Here is a 17,862-nt window from a genome sequence, read left to right as displayed (position 1 = left end):
GTTAGTTGGAGAGCTATCGCAATGACAAGACTTTGCTCGCTGTGATGTCACACCCATTGTGAATGAGGAGGAAATCCAATAGGCCCTTACTGCACATATTGTGGTGGTTTTCGGACTATTCTCAGTATTATGTATGAGACGCAGACAAACACCTGCGTAGACAAAGAATGCTGCGTTGCTTTGTGTAGTGTGTATAATTGGTGAACTAGCCTACATTCTTGTAAATATGTCTATGAATAGCCTCTGATTTCTTCCTTTGAACAGAGCTGCGTTCCTCTGTATAGTTGGAGACTAGTGAGGAGCGCGTGTGTTAGGTTTAGGCTGAGGCCGATATGTGATGACATTGTCAATATACAGTACCAGTCAAAAGTTTGAACACACCTACTCATTTCAGGGTTTTTCTTTATTTGTACTATTTTCTACATTGTAGGTCTGTCCTTGAGCTGTTCTTGTTTATTCATGTTCTGTATTTTGTTATGTTTTGTGTGGACCCCAGGAAGAGTAGCTGCTGCTTTAGCAACAGCTAATGGGGATCCTGATAAAATACTGAAATGATAACAAAAGCACAGGAAATGCAGATATTGATGAAAATGCAATGTTTTTTTTAAAACATTTTTAAAGTTGGATTGAACAGTATAAAACAGTCAATGTCAAAAGCCCCATTGAAATCCCTTACCATATGTATTGCCACCGTAGATTCATGAATGACTCCTAAAGCATGTTTGAAACTTTTTATTTCGAAAATGATTATATCGGATATCGCGATATTTGGAGTAACATCTCTTTTGAAGAAGTTTCCCCATATATTTCCCAACCCTGTGTGGGTGGGTGTGTGTGTACAAGAACAGAGCAGAGCAGCACAGCCACAGAGGAAGGCTGAGAGAGAGATCTGCGGTAATTACATAGCGTCCTGCCTGCCAGTCCCTTTGGAAATCCCTCCAATTTTCATTTGCACAGAAAGAGGAGCTGATTTAAATTACCTCTCGATCACTGTACAAACTTCTAATTTCATCCCACATCAAAAATAAAAGAAGAATGTGGGATGAAACAATATGGAGCGTTTTCGTCTCTTTGCGTTGGGATGCTGAATTGTCCTGATGGGCCGATGCCAGACTGAGTCATTGGTTGGGGTTTATTAAAAAAAAAAATGCTAATCTGCTAGACAAATGGTAATCTGGTTGACGGTAGAGAATAGATCAAAGAAAGGTAATTCCAGTGACTTCTGTTACCCTCGCATTACCTCTTCTAATTGATTTGCTTGATGGATATGCCTCCAGTCTGCAGTCTTATGCTGTGGCTATGCAGCTAGTCCATATCAGTTGACCCCAGGCAGCCCTTATCCTCACCTGTTTTAGTCAGTCTGTCTAGCCAACTGTAGCTTGTCTGCCATGTCAATGCAAACGCTTGGTTTTGCTGTGTCACTCAGCGACTACAGGGCACACTGACCGTAGATTTGGAGTCCGTTGAATTCGTCTACTGTGCACTCATTTTAGATGCTTCGCTGCTAGCTTGATTAAAAAGAGCATCACGCAGTCATTCATCCATCATAAATAGACGAGTAGGACATTATGCAGGGTAGGTTTAACCTCTCAACAGGTCAGCACTGAATCTGATGCCTGTCTACAGATTTAGATTAGACCCACCCAAATGACGAGGGAGGCCTTTGTATTGGCCCTGTATGTTTACCTGTTCCTGCTCCTCTCCCGTGTTTAGGATAGTGTTCTCTCTGGGGAGAGTGTGATGGTCAGGGTCCACTGACCTGCCAAGGGAGAAGCCTCTTCCATATTAGCTGAGTGGGCTCTTCAGTATTGCTGATGCTTGAAATGGCAGTGAAAATACCCCTAAGAGGAATGACGTTAGTAAATCATTTTATTATAGTGTGCACGACACAGACACGAATACTCAACGTTGAGCTGATGGACAGGTGGGCGAGGTGCGTTGTTTTTCTGCAGGTCAGGTGTATTGTTGTCCTAGCTCTGCCTGGCTTTGGTTAGTCCTTACATTAGAGTGGGTGTGTTGTCCTACTCCTGTCTGGCATTGTTTACTAGTACATCCTTGCATTAGAGTGGGCGCTACTGTTAGTTGTAGTGGGCGGGTGTATAAAGAGCTTGCCCCTGTTTCCCCGTCTTCCATTGTTTCGCTCTCCTCTGAACAAATGCTTAAATGTACTGTAAACACAGCGACTCCTCTTTCAGCACGATGGATCTTCCTCTAGTTCTAGCTCACATCAAAAGCAGCAAGGCTCAATCTGTTTCATAAAACACCCTAATTACCATCCCTGTTATCATATAGTCCAAAGAGGTTCCCTCCCTCCTCCTCACCACCTCACATCACAAATAATGATGCATTCTGATCAAGGAGCACCCTATGTACAACACTACAAATGAGAGGCTGGTAGTACACGATTCTGTATGAACACAAATTAGATTCCAAATCTGTATTCTTCATGTTAATGCTCCGGGTTCTTGTGCGTTATTAGAATTCAAAGAAGCTAACCTTTGTCATTGAAGTGGTGCTCCTTCTTGAACTGTCGTGTTTTTTAAGTCCCTTTTGTATTCCTGTGAGACCACTCCTTTCAGTTTGCTCATTCACACACCCTAAAAGGGAAGTGATGACTGATACCGTTCTGTTGTTAGAGGGGTTCATTATCAGCATTTTGTTTTCCTGCTATTTTGGACTCATTTTGCAGTGCACTGTTAATCTAGCTAGGTAGGCTACAACTTGCATGCAAATTAACAGATGTTGCCTGTAATAGGAGAACAAAAGAGAAGTGCAGTCGCAGATGGTCAATAAAATATCGAACAGGTTTTATTACAAGTTGCAATAGGGAGACACCTCCAGCACAGAAGAAGAGAAAATGTCTAACTGGCTTTTTCTAAGAAGGCCCTGATATCTTAATCAGCAGACAACGGAACTCTGAGCACCAGCCCAATAGGCTTATAGGAAGTCAAAACACAAGGCAGTGACTGTCAGCTTCTATAGAATTGCAGTGTTTCACAAAATACAATAATAATCAGTGTGTCCTCTGTCCGTGCACCAATCACTATTAACAGATATGAGTTCAATGTAGAGCTGGGCGATTTGAACAAAAATACATATCGTGATAAATTGCCTGAATTGATGCGATAGCTTTAAAAATAACTTATTTTTCTCCCCAATTTTGTGGTATTCAATTGGTAGTTACAGTCTTGTCTCGTCGCTGCAACTCCCGTACGGACTCAGGAGAGGTGAAGGTCGAGAGCCATGCGTCCTCCGAAACACAACCCAACCAAGCCGCACTGCTTCTTGACACAATGCCCGCTTAACCCGGAAGCCAGCCGCACCAATGTGTCGGAGGAAACACCGTTTCACCCGGTGACCGTGTCAGCGTGCTTTGCGCCCGGCCCGCCACAGGAGTCGCTAGTGTTCGATGGGACAAGGACATCCCTGCCAGCCAAACCCTCCCCTAACCCGGACGACGCTGGGCCAATTGCGCGCCACCCCATGGACCTCCCGGTCGCGGCCGGCTGCGACAGAGCCTGGACTCGAACCCAGAATCTCTAGTGGCACAGTTAGCACTGCGATGCAGTGTCTTAGACCACTGCGCCACTCGGGAGGCCGCGTGCACCACTGTTTTAAAAAATAAATAAATCCTTACTACTACTACTTATTTTTGATGATTGTATCCATCAATTGTCCCATTAACAATCACCCATACTAACAAACCTATTATTTCAAATTTCTCCATAGGCTACTTATTGTAATGAACGATATCAGCAAAATGCTTGTGATATGTAGGTCGGTGTCGATTTAATGACTTGGTTTATTGGCCCAGCTCTAGTTTAATCCATAACATACTGCATCAAGTCTAGTGATCATCAACTGTAGTACCACAAAAAGAACACTGGAAATCATGTGTATTACAGAAAATATATATATGCTAAACATTGTGTTAATCACTCTAAACTGTATATGAACTTTATTCATCTTAAATATTCACATCGGGCTACATTGCCTAATTCTAATAATGATTTGCTTACGATGCAGTCAAATGTGACTGACCACCTTGATTCGGTCTTATGTAGCAAAATTAGAATTGTTTTTTTATTTTTTTACATTGGATAAAAGCAGACGCAGAGCTACAAACTGGTATATCATACACATCAAGTAATTCTGCTTTGAAAGTTGATAAACTTGTAACCCCACTTTTGAGAAAATGGCCTTGAATATTTTGGTACACCTACTGGAGAACTCTTCTTTTGTCTACACCCATTCAGCATTGTTCACTTCCTCTTAAGCCTTAGCCCCACCCATCTCTTTAAGGATTCACATGTGAGGTCATGTGCTGAACAGAGAGTAGTGTAGTAAAGATGAAGACTAAAAATGGTAAAAGTAGTAGCCTACAATAAGGAAAAATTCCAGGTAAACAGGAAGCGTCCAGATAACTTTTAAAATAAATATTAGATGACGCTTACCAGACACTTGTCTAAATTGATGGGTCATGTGAAAGAAATGCTGTAACCCCAAGCCACACCTTGCTAAGTGGATGGGTCTCTGCAGAAGGTGTAAACGGTACAGCCAAATGGTTACTTGCATAGTAGCAATATCAAAAAGTGTAAATGCCAGTAGAGAAAGAACAAAATAATATACAATATGTACAAGAACAATATCAATAACAATATCAGTGATAGAGGAGGTAGTTATATGCATACATTCAGGGGTAAAGTAGCTGAGCAGAAGGATACAAAAAATAAATAGTAGCAGCAATGTATGGTGTGTTAGGAGAGAGTCATGTGACTAGAGGCACTGCAGATAGTGCTGATGACTGGGAACTCGCCCCCAGTAATAAACTGGTCCGTTCGAACCACGCATGAACAAGGGAATCTATATTCGGAGAGCCTGTTTCTTTTCTGTCCTTGACTTTGGTGCAGGGCATGGGATGTCCAAAGCCTCTTTGTCACAAAACTCCCTGATCTTCTCAAAAATATACGTTTGTCTAGATGTGTTCAGTCCAGGTGGTGCTTGTACAGGGAGACCATCTATGGGAGGAAGGATGTCAGCGTTGCGCAGCAGCTGAAACCTGTTCCCGACTGAGTCTGAACGCTCCTTGGCGACAACAACACCAGGCTCCAGAGCATTGAAGCTGTAAAACAAGAAATAACCCAAAAAATGTAGAAGACATTACAACCTGGCACAACATCAATTCACCTCCCAAGTTTAGATAAGAAAAATAACCTCATGCAATGAAAATGATATTCCCCTGAAGTGCTGGTACTGCTTGATCTGTGGCAGCAGCCTGAAGTACGGAGTCAGGTGTTGTTGCCAGCCATCGCTTTCCACCAGCACCGTACCATCCTCCAGTCCAACCAGCTGTGGGATGTTGACTCCTGTCACAGTGCTGTCCTTCACAACACCAGCAATCTCAGACAAAGTGTTCACTCTGGTCTTTCTGAAGCGCTGCTTGATGAGGCCGAAGCACCAGTTGGGGGGGAAAACGTGGTGTGGCCTGTGATCAGGAAGTGAAGATCCAGATTGTGGTGAAGCTTGTGCATGGTTAGCTAGCTAACATTAGGCTATAACTAGCAATGCAAATGGCTTTCTGAGGTAATATTACGACACAGATCATACACGTAATATTAACTAGCGAGCCAGCCACCTAACGTCAGCTAACTAGCTAACAGTAAGCTTTAACTTGCAATGAAAACAAGTTTCTGACAAAATTAGAAACATATAATATCTGAAACTGTTGCTAGACTCTTACCCGTATACATGGATGAACGATTCACAGCAGACTGCAACCCCTTTCATTAAATAAGACGTCCTGTGTTGTTTCCATTTTGCTTGTACAACTTGCTTGGCCCGTTGTCAAGTCGCTCTGGTTGAGAGCAGTAGCAACACATTTGCAGTTCTCCATGGCTAACGTTCTATATTTTGAAAAAACTCCAGTAGAAAGGATTATCTACACATAATGAGCAGCTCATTTTATAAACAGAAGATGCTACACGGCAGACCAATCCGAAACTCATCTCTTGGCATGTCCAAGCCGTTCATTATATCAGCCAATCATGGCTAGCGGGAAGGTTCCTCTCTTCTTCTGTGGCTAAACCAAACTAGGCTTGTAATTTTAACAACTTTATTCATATTTACATTTGGCATACAAGTTTGTTATTAAGGCATATGAATGTTCAAATGTTCCAGAATGCATTTCTACCAAAAAACGCATGTTGATGAAAAAATAAATAATAAATGTTCAAATGCCTCTTCTGTGAAGTTGTGACTTGCGACATACGCCTAGTTTCCTGAAACGAGTGACAGATGACGATTATCTAGTCAAATCTAGTTTACATGCAAGTCAACAGTCTGGCACACAATTGGCAGGCAATAGTCCCACAATTTTCTGTTGGGCTAAAACTTGAACGAGTTTGGGTACCTTTAGGAGTGCTTTGTTGTCAGCACATCCCTATAGCATAACTTCATCACTGCAGGGCTGAGTCGTCTGTAGAGCATGATGGATGGTATGGATGGTACAGTATATTTTCCGAGCTGTGCTTTGCTTTCCCACCAACACTAGGCCTCTGTCTTATTTGCATGTAGATGCAGGTGCATAAGGGAGTCGCTGCCCAAACCAGTGTGACAGGCGCTGCATGAAGGATCACTGTAATATGTTGTGTACACTCCCTCAGCCTCTCTCTCTCTCTCTCTCTCGTTCGTTCGTCTCCAGTGGCCAGTGGGGAGAGTTTATGCTACTCTGCAGGGCAATAAGCGGGTGTGGGGCATATTTATGTGATGTGTATTTCTTGTTTCTGGTGTTCTACAATGGGCTTCGTTGTTATTTGACCTGTTTATTTCTTCAGAGCGGGCTGCTGTCTTGCTGTGGGTCAGTAGTGTTGGTGGGGCTTTAAAGAGATGGCAGAGAGATAATGGATGTAGAACAAATAGAGAACAGACACAGCCTGAAACAGGAATGCAATAAAGGGGAATAGCAGGTATAATTACATCATAAGGATACCTGGACCGTTCTGGCCCTCCACTTTGGTGTGAATCCATCTCCATTGAGACACCATGCTTCATCTAAGGGGCTCTCTGAGACTCTCCTGCAGTGCCTACTGGTCTCTCCTGGGAGTCTCAGACATTGCACACGGACACGCGCTTTCTATTCTGTTCTGTGTTTCATTCATTCTTCCACAATTACATTGTCCCCTTCAATTATCTCGCACCTGTTGTTCCTAAACAGCCTTGAATCAGTGTGTGCTTGAATGTGTGTCATGGTGAAAGAATAGGGATAAACATGTTCGTGCAGGAGATAAATGTAGCACAGTCCACGCACACAGAAACTAGTGAAAGTCCCTACTCTAAATAAGGTAAACAGATCAAGTGGCTGGTCTCTGTGTGTGTGGAGCCAGGAGGGAAGCAGCAGAAGTAGTGCCGTGCTGGGAACAGCTTGGGCATATTGAAGAATGCCATGAAGAGCTTACTGCCTTCCAGTCTGGTGAAGACTCTCTAGAAGGCTGTATACATGATAATCCTGACAAGAGGCTGCAGCCCTGTTTACTAGACCCCAGAGTGAAACAATGACACAGATGCTGTTTGTTGCTGAAGACTTGCGCTCCTTCGGACTGGCTTTAACTGCAGTGAAGAGCATAGCTGACCATGTTGCTTCTTGTGCTCTCTCAGCAGCACAATGTTGCGGCCAAGATATCTGTCTTTGTGACTGCTATTCGTTCACTTAGTACTATTACGGATGATAAGGGCATTGTTGGAAATGTGTCATTTTCATTTTAAAGGTGTTTTATCTACCTGTGCAAGGTGTACAGACGAATGGATTTAATCAGGAGTAGGTTATGATGTTCTCTATGACGACACAATGCCCAGTAGCTCTTAACATGATAAACTCTGCAGTTGTGGGCCAGATACAGCATGACTCCTTTTGAAGTTGTCAGGAGATGGTGGGAATACTATGAATTAGTGATGCTGGGTGTACTACCTCCTATGAGGCTCCTTGTGGGAACGGGCAAACCGTGTCGGGCAGAGGCACTGAATGTGCATGTGACGCTAGAGAAGAGATTGTAGGGTATGCTCCAGATGTGCAGATCCATCATGAAACCAGGGCGAGACTTTCCTCGCTTTAAAGTGTCACTAGCCTGATCGTCCAGAGAAAATAGCCAGGCACATTCACAGAGTGCCAATGATTGATTTGATTCGATTTCTATGCTCGGCTGCATTTGCATAATGAATGGCGGGGATTTCATCAAATGCACTTATGATGAAAGGATACATGTCCAGTGCTCTAAAGCAAGTGTGCGGTTCATTGTGCCGTGCTCCCAGTAACTATATCGGCTGTCACCAGCACTCTCTGGAATATTGTATTCAAGTAGTCAAAGAATCAAACATCTGTATTTTGACGTTCAGAAAAAAGTATTGCTCTTGGTGTTAGTTTTCTCTGGCAATTTCTTCCCGTCCAAGGAGACAAAAGTCTGGAAGAATAATTTGCTGGCAGATTTGGGGATATGAGCGTCTTCAGCTCACCTGATTTTCATGAATGTTAACCAGTCCCTAAACTCCCTATTTGATTTGACTGGATGGGCCCACACATACACACCAAGACGTTCTGTACAACAGCTGACTTTATATGAGAGAGTTAGCTCAATCAAAAAGACAGTGCAAGTGATTGCTTAGGCCTAATCCTTTGCCAGAGCGTAAATGTGTCCCGACACTGTCACCTTCAATAGCCGGGCGTTCAGATAAGCCTCAGCCAGCTAAGAGGATCTTCTCCAACTCCTCTCCTCCAGGGTTAAGGATGGGTATGTTTAGGTCTGTTGCAAGAAAGAGATGGAGGACGGTGAGAGAGGGCGAGAAAGAGAGGAGAGAACAACAGCAATAGTAGAGCGATGAAGGACAGAGAGGGAGAGCAGATGAGAGGAAAGACACTATGAGAAAGTGAGTGTAAAAAGCGGAGGCAGTTTGGATGACAGTAAACAGGAGTTGGCATGGACGTTGTGTCTGTTGACATTGCCTGTAGTTGGGCTCTCTGTCCTGGACAGCTGCTTGTCCTGAGCCCTGGGTTCTGTGCCTGCTGCCGGCACTGTCTGTCTCTGTCTCCCAGTCTGGCTCTCCTCTCCTTCAGAAAACCTCCATGGCACAGAGCTCCTCCAGATCCTAGTTCTGCCCTCCTTCACACACAGCTCAGAGTCATCAATGTGGGATGAGGAGGGGGGGAGGAGGAGGAGGATGGACTGACAGCAGGGGATAAGGGAAATGGAAATTTGGCAAACAGATGATTTGTTCCCAGGTCCCCAAACTAGCTGAATTTCCCGGGCTGGTCAGCAAAGAGAAAAGAGGAAAAGATGAGCGCAACATGGAGGACAGGCTAGCAGGCTATCTGGGGATGGAAACTGACATGGGGGAGGGGAGGGAATAGTTTTTAATGATTAGGCCTTTTTATTCCTTTGCCTTTTGAATAGCCACTTATGACTCATGTGATTCACTGACTTTGGTTTTTCTCTTTCTCCCAAACCCTGTTTTGTCCTCACATGACTCCAACCAACCCACATGCCGTAGGCCTATAGAAAATAAATCACTCCCTTGGGGCTGGTTTATGAATTAATAGACATCTGTTCCTGATCTGATCTGCTCTGCTCTGCCCCCGCCCTAACCTTTTTAAAGGCGTGCACACGTCGCACCGAATGGGAATCTAGCGTTTGTCTGTCGATCGTTCAGTGCCCTGTGTTTTAGGGACCTCCCCGCTGTAGACGTCTGATTCTTTTTTTTTCACGAGATTCTACATGTAAAATCAGTGCGCACTCGGTTCACAAATTTACGTTCAGCGCTACTGTCGGCCGACTGTCGGCCGTCTGAGCCCTTAGAAGAACAACGCCCTGAGGGAGGTTAATCCTCTTAACAGACAGCAGAGGCCACTATGGCATGCTCCACCTTTAGGTCCTCTCTGACGGACTCTCCTGCCGAGGCCTAGCCTGGCTCAGCAGGTCGAAGAGGGTCTCTGCTCTGTCAGACCAAACACAGCCGTCCAAGGGCCCTATCTTTTGAGCATAGGTGTGTGTTACCTGACAACAATGGTACACCGCTCTGTATCCCAGGGCACCACATAAATGCCACATAGGAGAGCCTTAGTGAGATCCCAGCATGCTCTCTGCTCTGCTGCACTAAGAACTCAGTCTTGTTTGTTTCTCACGGCAGAAAGTAACATGTTCTCCCCCCCGAGCACCCGCTGTCAACTCATTCCAGTGTTGCTGTGACGTCTTTGGACTACACAATGCTGTCGATTAAACAATGGGAGAGCTCCTGCTGCTGATCCTCCCGCCGACAGACCGCATGCAGAGAGTGAGAGAGCCACGAATGACGAGATTACATTTTTGACTCAAACGCTCACATTAAACCCTGACTGGAAAAGCAATTACTGCCTTGTAAATCAGGGAGGCTGGCGCTCCATCTAAGCAGGAGCAGGACTCGCTCTTGGCTGTGCCGGTCCTTGTGCCTCCGTTAGGACCACACTGTGGGAAGACCAGGCTTTGTACCGAGGTGCAGAGGACTGAATATTGAGCCGTCTGGATGGAGACCGGTAACCTACAGTGAACAAAAGCATTTCCCATCTGGGAATAGTCCGCCACAACAGCCTGCTGTTTTTTTTTATTGCAAACAAAACCTAGCACTACTGAATGAGAATCAATATGGCCCGTGTTCAATGCCTCCCATCTCCCCACAACTTCTAATTCAGTTCTGGCAAATGGTTCTGGTTCCAAGTCGCCTAGTTACTAGCTAAACCAACCAACAGAACCACTGGCTTGTATTTGGCACCCTCTCAGCAGGACCAGAGTAAGGTGTGAGCTGGCAGCGCTGGGAGGCTGCGAGGGGGTGGGGCCCAGGGTTTTGGGGTAAATAACACCATAGACTCATTAACCCGAGATCTGTCTGTCTGTCTGTCTGTCTGTCTCTCTCCCGCTCTCTGTGTGGGAGTTGATAAACTCATCTAATTTCTGGAGGAGAATGCTGGCTGGTATGGGGAGTCCACGCTGTGCTGCAAATGACTTCTCACCAGCATTCTCTACAGGGGGGCCCTCAGACAGAGAGACGAGGAGGGACTGTTTGTTTAGGCCTGGGACTGAGTGGAGCTGTTTTCATTTCATTATCAGAGAAATAAGAGTGAGAGGTGCCTTTCATTAACACCATTATGAGCCCCTCTGGAAGTTTCTCCCACAATGTTAAAGGGGAATTTCACCCTGGGGGAATCTGGTCTTGTTCATTGCTAGGACAGTGAGATATGTTTCGCACATAATTGCCCAGGAGGAAGGCAGGTCAGGGCTTCGCGCGCTGAATGATACACCCTATGACGGCTTCTGGTGTATCGATTTGGGGGGGCCAGATCTAAAAATACATGTAAGGACTGCTTTGTGACATTTCGCAAAGGCTCTGTTATAGTGATCGCACAATATGTTTTTTTGTGGGTGTAGATTTGGTTGTCCTTGTTCGATAGAGCCGGCAGATTCATAAGTAAATATACAAGCAGACACATTTTTTCCAGTCTCTGAAATACTACAACTTGTGTTGGGGCAGTGCTTTGTGCTCTGGCCCCGCTCCCTCCCCTAAGGCTGGCTTTTAATTTGAAAGGAGGCGGACACTTAGAACAATCATTTGGTTAAAACTGAAAGAACTGACCAGATGCAATGGCTTCAAGTGATTCCTCTCATCAACATGAATTCGACGATGGAGCATCTATTAGCTACATGGTGAGATTCAACCATACATATTTAAACCGGCATATAGCGAAAAAGATTTGGAACAGAGTTGGATTTAGCTAAGGTTAGAAGCTCCGCTACAGCCGATGCCAGCACCAAGAGGGCAGATGACAAATACGGTGCCTAGCTAAGTAAGTTATTTGTCCTGCAAACCACTTAGCTAGCTAACTTTAGTTTATCTACAAAAACCCATTGTGTATTTGCTGGCTAACATACTACTGTGTTACAGTGGGGGGAAATCAAATTATTCTTCTGTTTGCTAACTTAGCTAGCTAAACAACTATCAGTAGCCATATCTATGACTAAAAACAGAAGAGGGTTTACAATCGGAGATCTTTTTTTTCTTGGTTGTAAAACCTCTTCTCTTTTTAGTCATAGATATGGCTAGCTACTAAACAGCAAGCTGCAACATTATAACCAACCACCCAAAGCTAGGTTTACAAGCAAACGTTAGCACATGACTGGAGTTGGCTAGCTAGTTAGCCTGGCTCCTGCTAACTTGTTATGTGCCTGCTAACGTGTAACATCAGCAACTGTAAATCATTTTGCTAGCTATCTAGGTAACATAATTGATGAGGGTTGACATTGGTTATGATTATGACCTTGGATGCATTTAAATCTCACCAAATTATAGGCATGATGCAAGATAGGATTCCAAACAGATGTAAATAACAAGTATTGCATATCCAGCAAGCTAGCTAGCTAGCTAAGTTACCTACCAAACAGTGAGGAGAAACAATAATACAATAATTTACTGTTATAAATCAAAAAAATTTAAGCTGGTTTTACTATAAAAAATATTTGCCTAAGCATGCCTGATATACATGGCTCTGGGTAGATACTGTCTGCTTATCTGCCTAGGCTCATTTGTACTGTCTGGTCACTGTGCAAAGGTTGAGGGTTATGCCATATTTATTTCTATTAGGCTAGATATTGTTGTAAATGTAATCTCTGTGCCTGTGCACATGTACAGTTGAAGTCAGAAGTTTACATACACCTTAGCCATATACATTTTAAAATCAGTTTTTCACAATTCCTGACATTTAATCCTTGTAGAAATTCCCTGTCTTAGGTCAGTTAGGATCACCACTTTATTTTAAAAACGAAATGTCAGAATAATAGTTGACAGAATGATTTATTTCAGCTTTTATTTCTTTCATCACATAACCAGTGGGTCAGAAGTTTACATACACTCAATTAGTATTTGGTAGCATTGCCTTTTAACTTGGGTCAAACATTTCGGGTAGCCTTCCACAAGCTTCCCACAATAAGTTTGGTGAATTTTGGCCCATTCCTCCTGACAGAGCTGGTGTAACTCAGTCAGGTTTGTAGGCCTCCTTGCTCGCACACGCTTTTTCAGTTCTGCCCACAAATGTTCTATAGGATTGAGGTCAGGACTTTGTGATGGCAACTCCAATACCTTGACTTTCTTGTCCTTAAGCCATTTTGCCACAACTTTGGAAGAATGCTTGGGGTAATTGTCCATTTGGAATACCCATTTGCGACCAAGCTTTAACTTCCTGAATGATGTTTTGAGATGTTGCTTCAATATATCCACATAATGTTCCTACCTCATGATGCCATCGATTTTGTGAAGTGCACCAGTCCCTCCTGCAGCAAAGCACCCCCACAACATGATGCTGCCACCCCTGTGCTTCACAGTTGGGATGGTGTTCTTCGGCTTGCAAGCCTCCCCCTTTTTCCTCCAAACATAACGATGGTCATTATTGCCAAACAGTTCTATTTTTGTTTCATCAGCCCAGAAGACATTTCTCCAAAAAGTACAATCTTCGTCCCCATGTGCAGTTGCAAACCGTAGTCTGGCATTTTTATGGTGGTTTTGGAGCAGTGGCTTCTTCCTTGCTGAGCTGCCTTTCAGGTTATGTCGATATAGGACTTGTTTTAGTGTGGATATGGATACTTTTGTACCTTTTTCCTCCAGCATCTTCACAAGGTCCTTTGCTGTTGTTCTGGGACTGATTTGCACTTTTCGTACCAAAGTATGACAGGAAGGAGACAGAACGCGTCTCCTTCCTGAGAGGTATAACGGCTGCGTGGTCCCATGGTGTTTACACTTGTGTACTATTGTTTGTACAGATGAACGTGGTACCTTCAGGCGTTTGGAAATTGCTCCCAAGGATGAACCAGACTTGTGGAGGGCTACAATTTCTTTTCTGAGGCCTTGGCTGATTTCTTTTGATTTTCCCATGATGTCAAGCAAAGAGGCACTGAGTTTGAAGGTAGGCCTTGAAATGCATCCACCGGTACACCTCCAATTGATTCCAATGATATCAGTTAGCCTATCAGAAGCTTCTAAAGCCATGACATAATTTTCTGGAATTTTCCAAGCTGCTTAAAGGCACAGTCAACTTAGTGTATGTAAATCTGTGACCCACTAGAATTGTGATACAGTGAATTATAAATGAAATAATCTGTCTGTAAACAATTGTTGGAAAAATTACTTGTGTCATGCACAAAATAGATGTCCTAACCGACTTGCCAAAACTGTAGTTTGTTGACAAGAAATTTGCGGAGTGGTTGAAATACGAGTTTTAATGACTCCAACCTAAGTGTATGTAAACTTCTGACTTCAACTGTATGCATGTTTAACTAGTCTACCCTAATGTTGATGTTAGCTGGCACGGGTCAGCTTTTGTTCAAACTGTACAATAGAGTATCATTTTTTTGTCTGACAGAGAATACGGTGTAGTGCCTGGGCTTCTTCCTGGACTGGATTCTAGATGCAGAAAAATAATTCCTTTGCCTGTGCGTGTCGTCGTAGCAGAATTGTATCCTATGAACTGTATCACTCTCGAGGGATTAGATATTATGCTGGATTTCAAGCAGATGACTTATGAGGAGCTGAATGGCAGTTTGATCATGACAACACTCCTCCCACAGCTTTACAATTATTTACTGAACCTCTACGGTATGTTTCTTTGTAATGGCAATTTCATCTTGACCACGTCTCCCATCATCTGCTGATCACCAGTTCTTTAAACTACGGATTGTTACACCAGATAATGTGATTTAACCAAACGTTTTTGGTATCGTTTGCTAGAAGTTACAGGATAGACCTGTACTGTTTGGTGTAGCACAGAGAATTTTCGACCCACTTTAACGATGCCGTCTTCGTCTTCGATTTGGGATAAACAGGAGTCTCATAACATGTCCATGTCCAGTTGTAGGGGGTTTGTATTTAGAAAATAAGTACTTTTTTGTTTCATAAAGTAATCCAACAATATGTGCACAACCAATCGTGTTCATTTCAAGTCTTCTCACTCATTGATTGAGACGGGTCTCTGTCATCATGACATGGGGCACTTTGGGGTGGACACCCACCTGTCTACATGAATGAGATAAGACTTGAAGTAGACACGGTGTCGGCAGAAATGAACATTATCTGGTCTAAGAATCTTTAACTACAATTCTCTGCGCTTGTGTGTGTCTACACCTGAGAAACACTTGGACACGCTGAACTGTAATACACAGTCCATACAAAAAAATGACATGTTACTTTTACCATATAACATTGTTTTGAATACACAGTTCTCTTGAGTTAGCATTAAATAGTGTACTCTCGCCTGTATTTTAGATTCGGAAACATTTTGATAAAACTAACATTCTTCGTATATCTGAATGTCTAGCATCTGTTTGATGATAAAGAGCCCAGTACAGCTTATATAAATATATTCTGTGAATCCATAAGGGCAGACAAATTTAGAAGATTGATAGAAAATATCCATATTTATTTTATGGTGGTTCTAGATCAGGGCTTTCCAACCATGTTCCTGGAGAGCTACCATCCTGTAGGTTTTCATTCCGACCCTAATCTAGCACACCAGATTTCTAATTATTAACTGTGTTTACACAGGCAGGCCAATTCTGTTTTTTTTTCTCCACTAATTAGTCTTCATCAGATCTTGTTCAGAACTGATCTGATTTGTCGAAAGACCAATTAGGTGGCTAAAGAAGGTGTGAAAAGTCTTAGGAAGGCAGTTCTTACACAGTTTGAATTGTTGTGTATGGGAGATTGAGGGGAATTGGCACATCAATCGCTCTCATACAATACATTTACTATCTAAGCACAACCCTGCACAACAAAAACCCCCTTCCTCATCTCAAAGTACTGTCTGTAAACCTCCCCCAGCTCATTGACTTTGACAGATTATTCTTGTCAATAGTAGCCTTTTGCAGGGGAATTTTGTATTGTGTTTTGAGAATCTGCAGAGAGAATAATGAGGTGCTTGTGTCATTACTGTTGTAGTCTTGCTTTTATACCTTTCAGTGTCCCTTGTTGTTCTCCATAACCGCAAGGTGTGCCCGCTCCCTCATGCCTGTGTATCCAAGATGAACCTGCTTTGGGGTATTTTTCAGCAGGACACTGGAATGATTCCAGATAACCTGAGTTTTACTAAAAGAGAAAGGGGTAGACTAAATTGATTTTCTGATTGCCCATCCATGTGGTAAGCCTACCGTTTGTAAAACAGGCAGTTGTATTGGCTTTATTAGGCCCCATTCCTGTGACTAATCACTTTGGCTATTTAAGCTCTGAATATCAGCTACCTAACTTTACCAGGAGTTATCCCGAGCGTATTTGCAATGAGAATCGATGTGTTTACACAGCGGGAAATGCAGAAGTATAGAATTTATAGAATTTTTCGCTATGATCATCTTTTCAAAAACGTACACATTCAAACTTGAAGCCACTGAGGTCAGGCTATTTGATCTGAGAAACGTGCATGATTTAAAAAGTATATTTTCATGACTTTGTCATAAATGTGATCTCTACTCCAGCCTGTAGGCTTCAGAAATGGCCATATACTCTTTCTACCATAGGCTACATGAGATATATATACATTTATTTTTTAACAGAATGTTGGTGGAGCGCCACAGCGGTGTGTCTCTCCAACAGCACCTTGGTGAGGGGCACTCGGCATGCACAAGCAAAATATTTTGCACCCCTGCTTTTGAAAAAGTGGGCACTGCTTGTCAAGGGGCGGCATCAGCACTCACCGAAATATCTTATATTCCACTGGGTGAGAGAAATTGTCATTCTTTTTGGGCAGAATGTTGTGAAGTTTTATATGTTGGAGGTGCGTCTAGGTCAGTTTACCTCGGAAAATGCCACCCCCCCATTCTGTCGCTGTAGGCGGACCGCCTAATCCTTCTAATCCATCTCTGCTCTCTGTCACAGGCAGCAGACTTTTTAACACTCAATTTAATTCCAATCTTTCCACATTTGTGCTCCAATCATTTGTGCATTAGCAACATAATCTCATCATTTGAAATGGTGGAGGTAACCAAGAGAACACAGCGGTTGCTCTGGTTTTCACATTGCAGGAAGGGCACACATCATTAATAAACACCTTGCCGTTGTGTTTTTCTCCGCTTGATTAAGTATCAGAGAAAGACGTGTCGATCTCAGAAAACGCTCCAGAAAATACTGATCTGCAAACAAATGAGTAGGCCTAATCTCTCTGCTTAAGAGGGACCAGTATTGTTTCTGTCCATTGACTACCCTCATCCACTTAGATTGTTTTGCTAGTGATTTTCAATAGCCAGCATTGAATTGTGGACCCCATTTCCCTATGTGGATGAGAGTCTTGGGGAAAACATTATTTTAATCTCTGTCTGGTCTTCTCATCTTTTGCAAGAGGGGGATTTCAGCTTCAATCTGCCTCTGTATCAACTTTAGAGAATGGCAGCATATTTCTCTCTTTTCTCCTTTACAGCCTAATCCTCCCAACAACAAACACACAGACACTGGAGGACACACTGGTAATCGCTACCCTGTAGAAGAGAACTGAGATGTGACGGTGCAGAGAGAGAATTCGACACTAGCACTGTGTTGGGCTGCATTGTTAGTGCAGCCAGACAACCCATTACCTTCCAATTGATCATTTATGGCCCGTTATTTTCCCATATGTAAACTTAGTTGGACTGTATTATAGCCGAAAGCAGTGGTGTTGCAATATGAAATGGGTAATATAATCTCACTGGCACTCAACAAAGTAAACTTTATAGATTGCAGTTTTAAGTGAGTAATATACCTTTTCATTAAAATGTGTAAACTTTGAAAAGCTGTCCTCGTTTTAAACAGTTTTTATCTGCCACCATCTGGATCGCTTCA

The 17,862-nt window shown here is 43.2% G+C and overlaps 1 protein-coding gene across 1 annotated transcript in view; it reads left to right on the top strand.

The window, feature by feature from the left end:
* The window catches only part of LOC115193404 (mannosyl-oligosaccharide 1,2-alpha-mannosidase IA), a 168,454-nt gene that overhangs the window by 21,676 nt on the left and 128,916 nt on the right, over positions 1-17,862 (top strand). The window lies entirely within an intron of this gene.

This window comes from Salmo trutta, chromosome 1 (assembly GCF_901001165.1).
Source record: "Salmo trutta chromosome 1, fSalTru1.1, whole genome shotgun sequence".
NCBI lineage: Eukaryota > Metazoa > Chordata > Actinopteri > Salmoniformes > Salmonidae > Salmo > Salmo trutta.
Note: the sequence above shows the minus strand (reverse complement) of the source record. Positions and strands in the feature narration are given on the sequence as shown.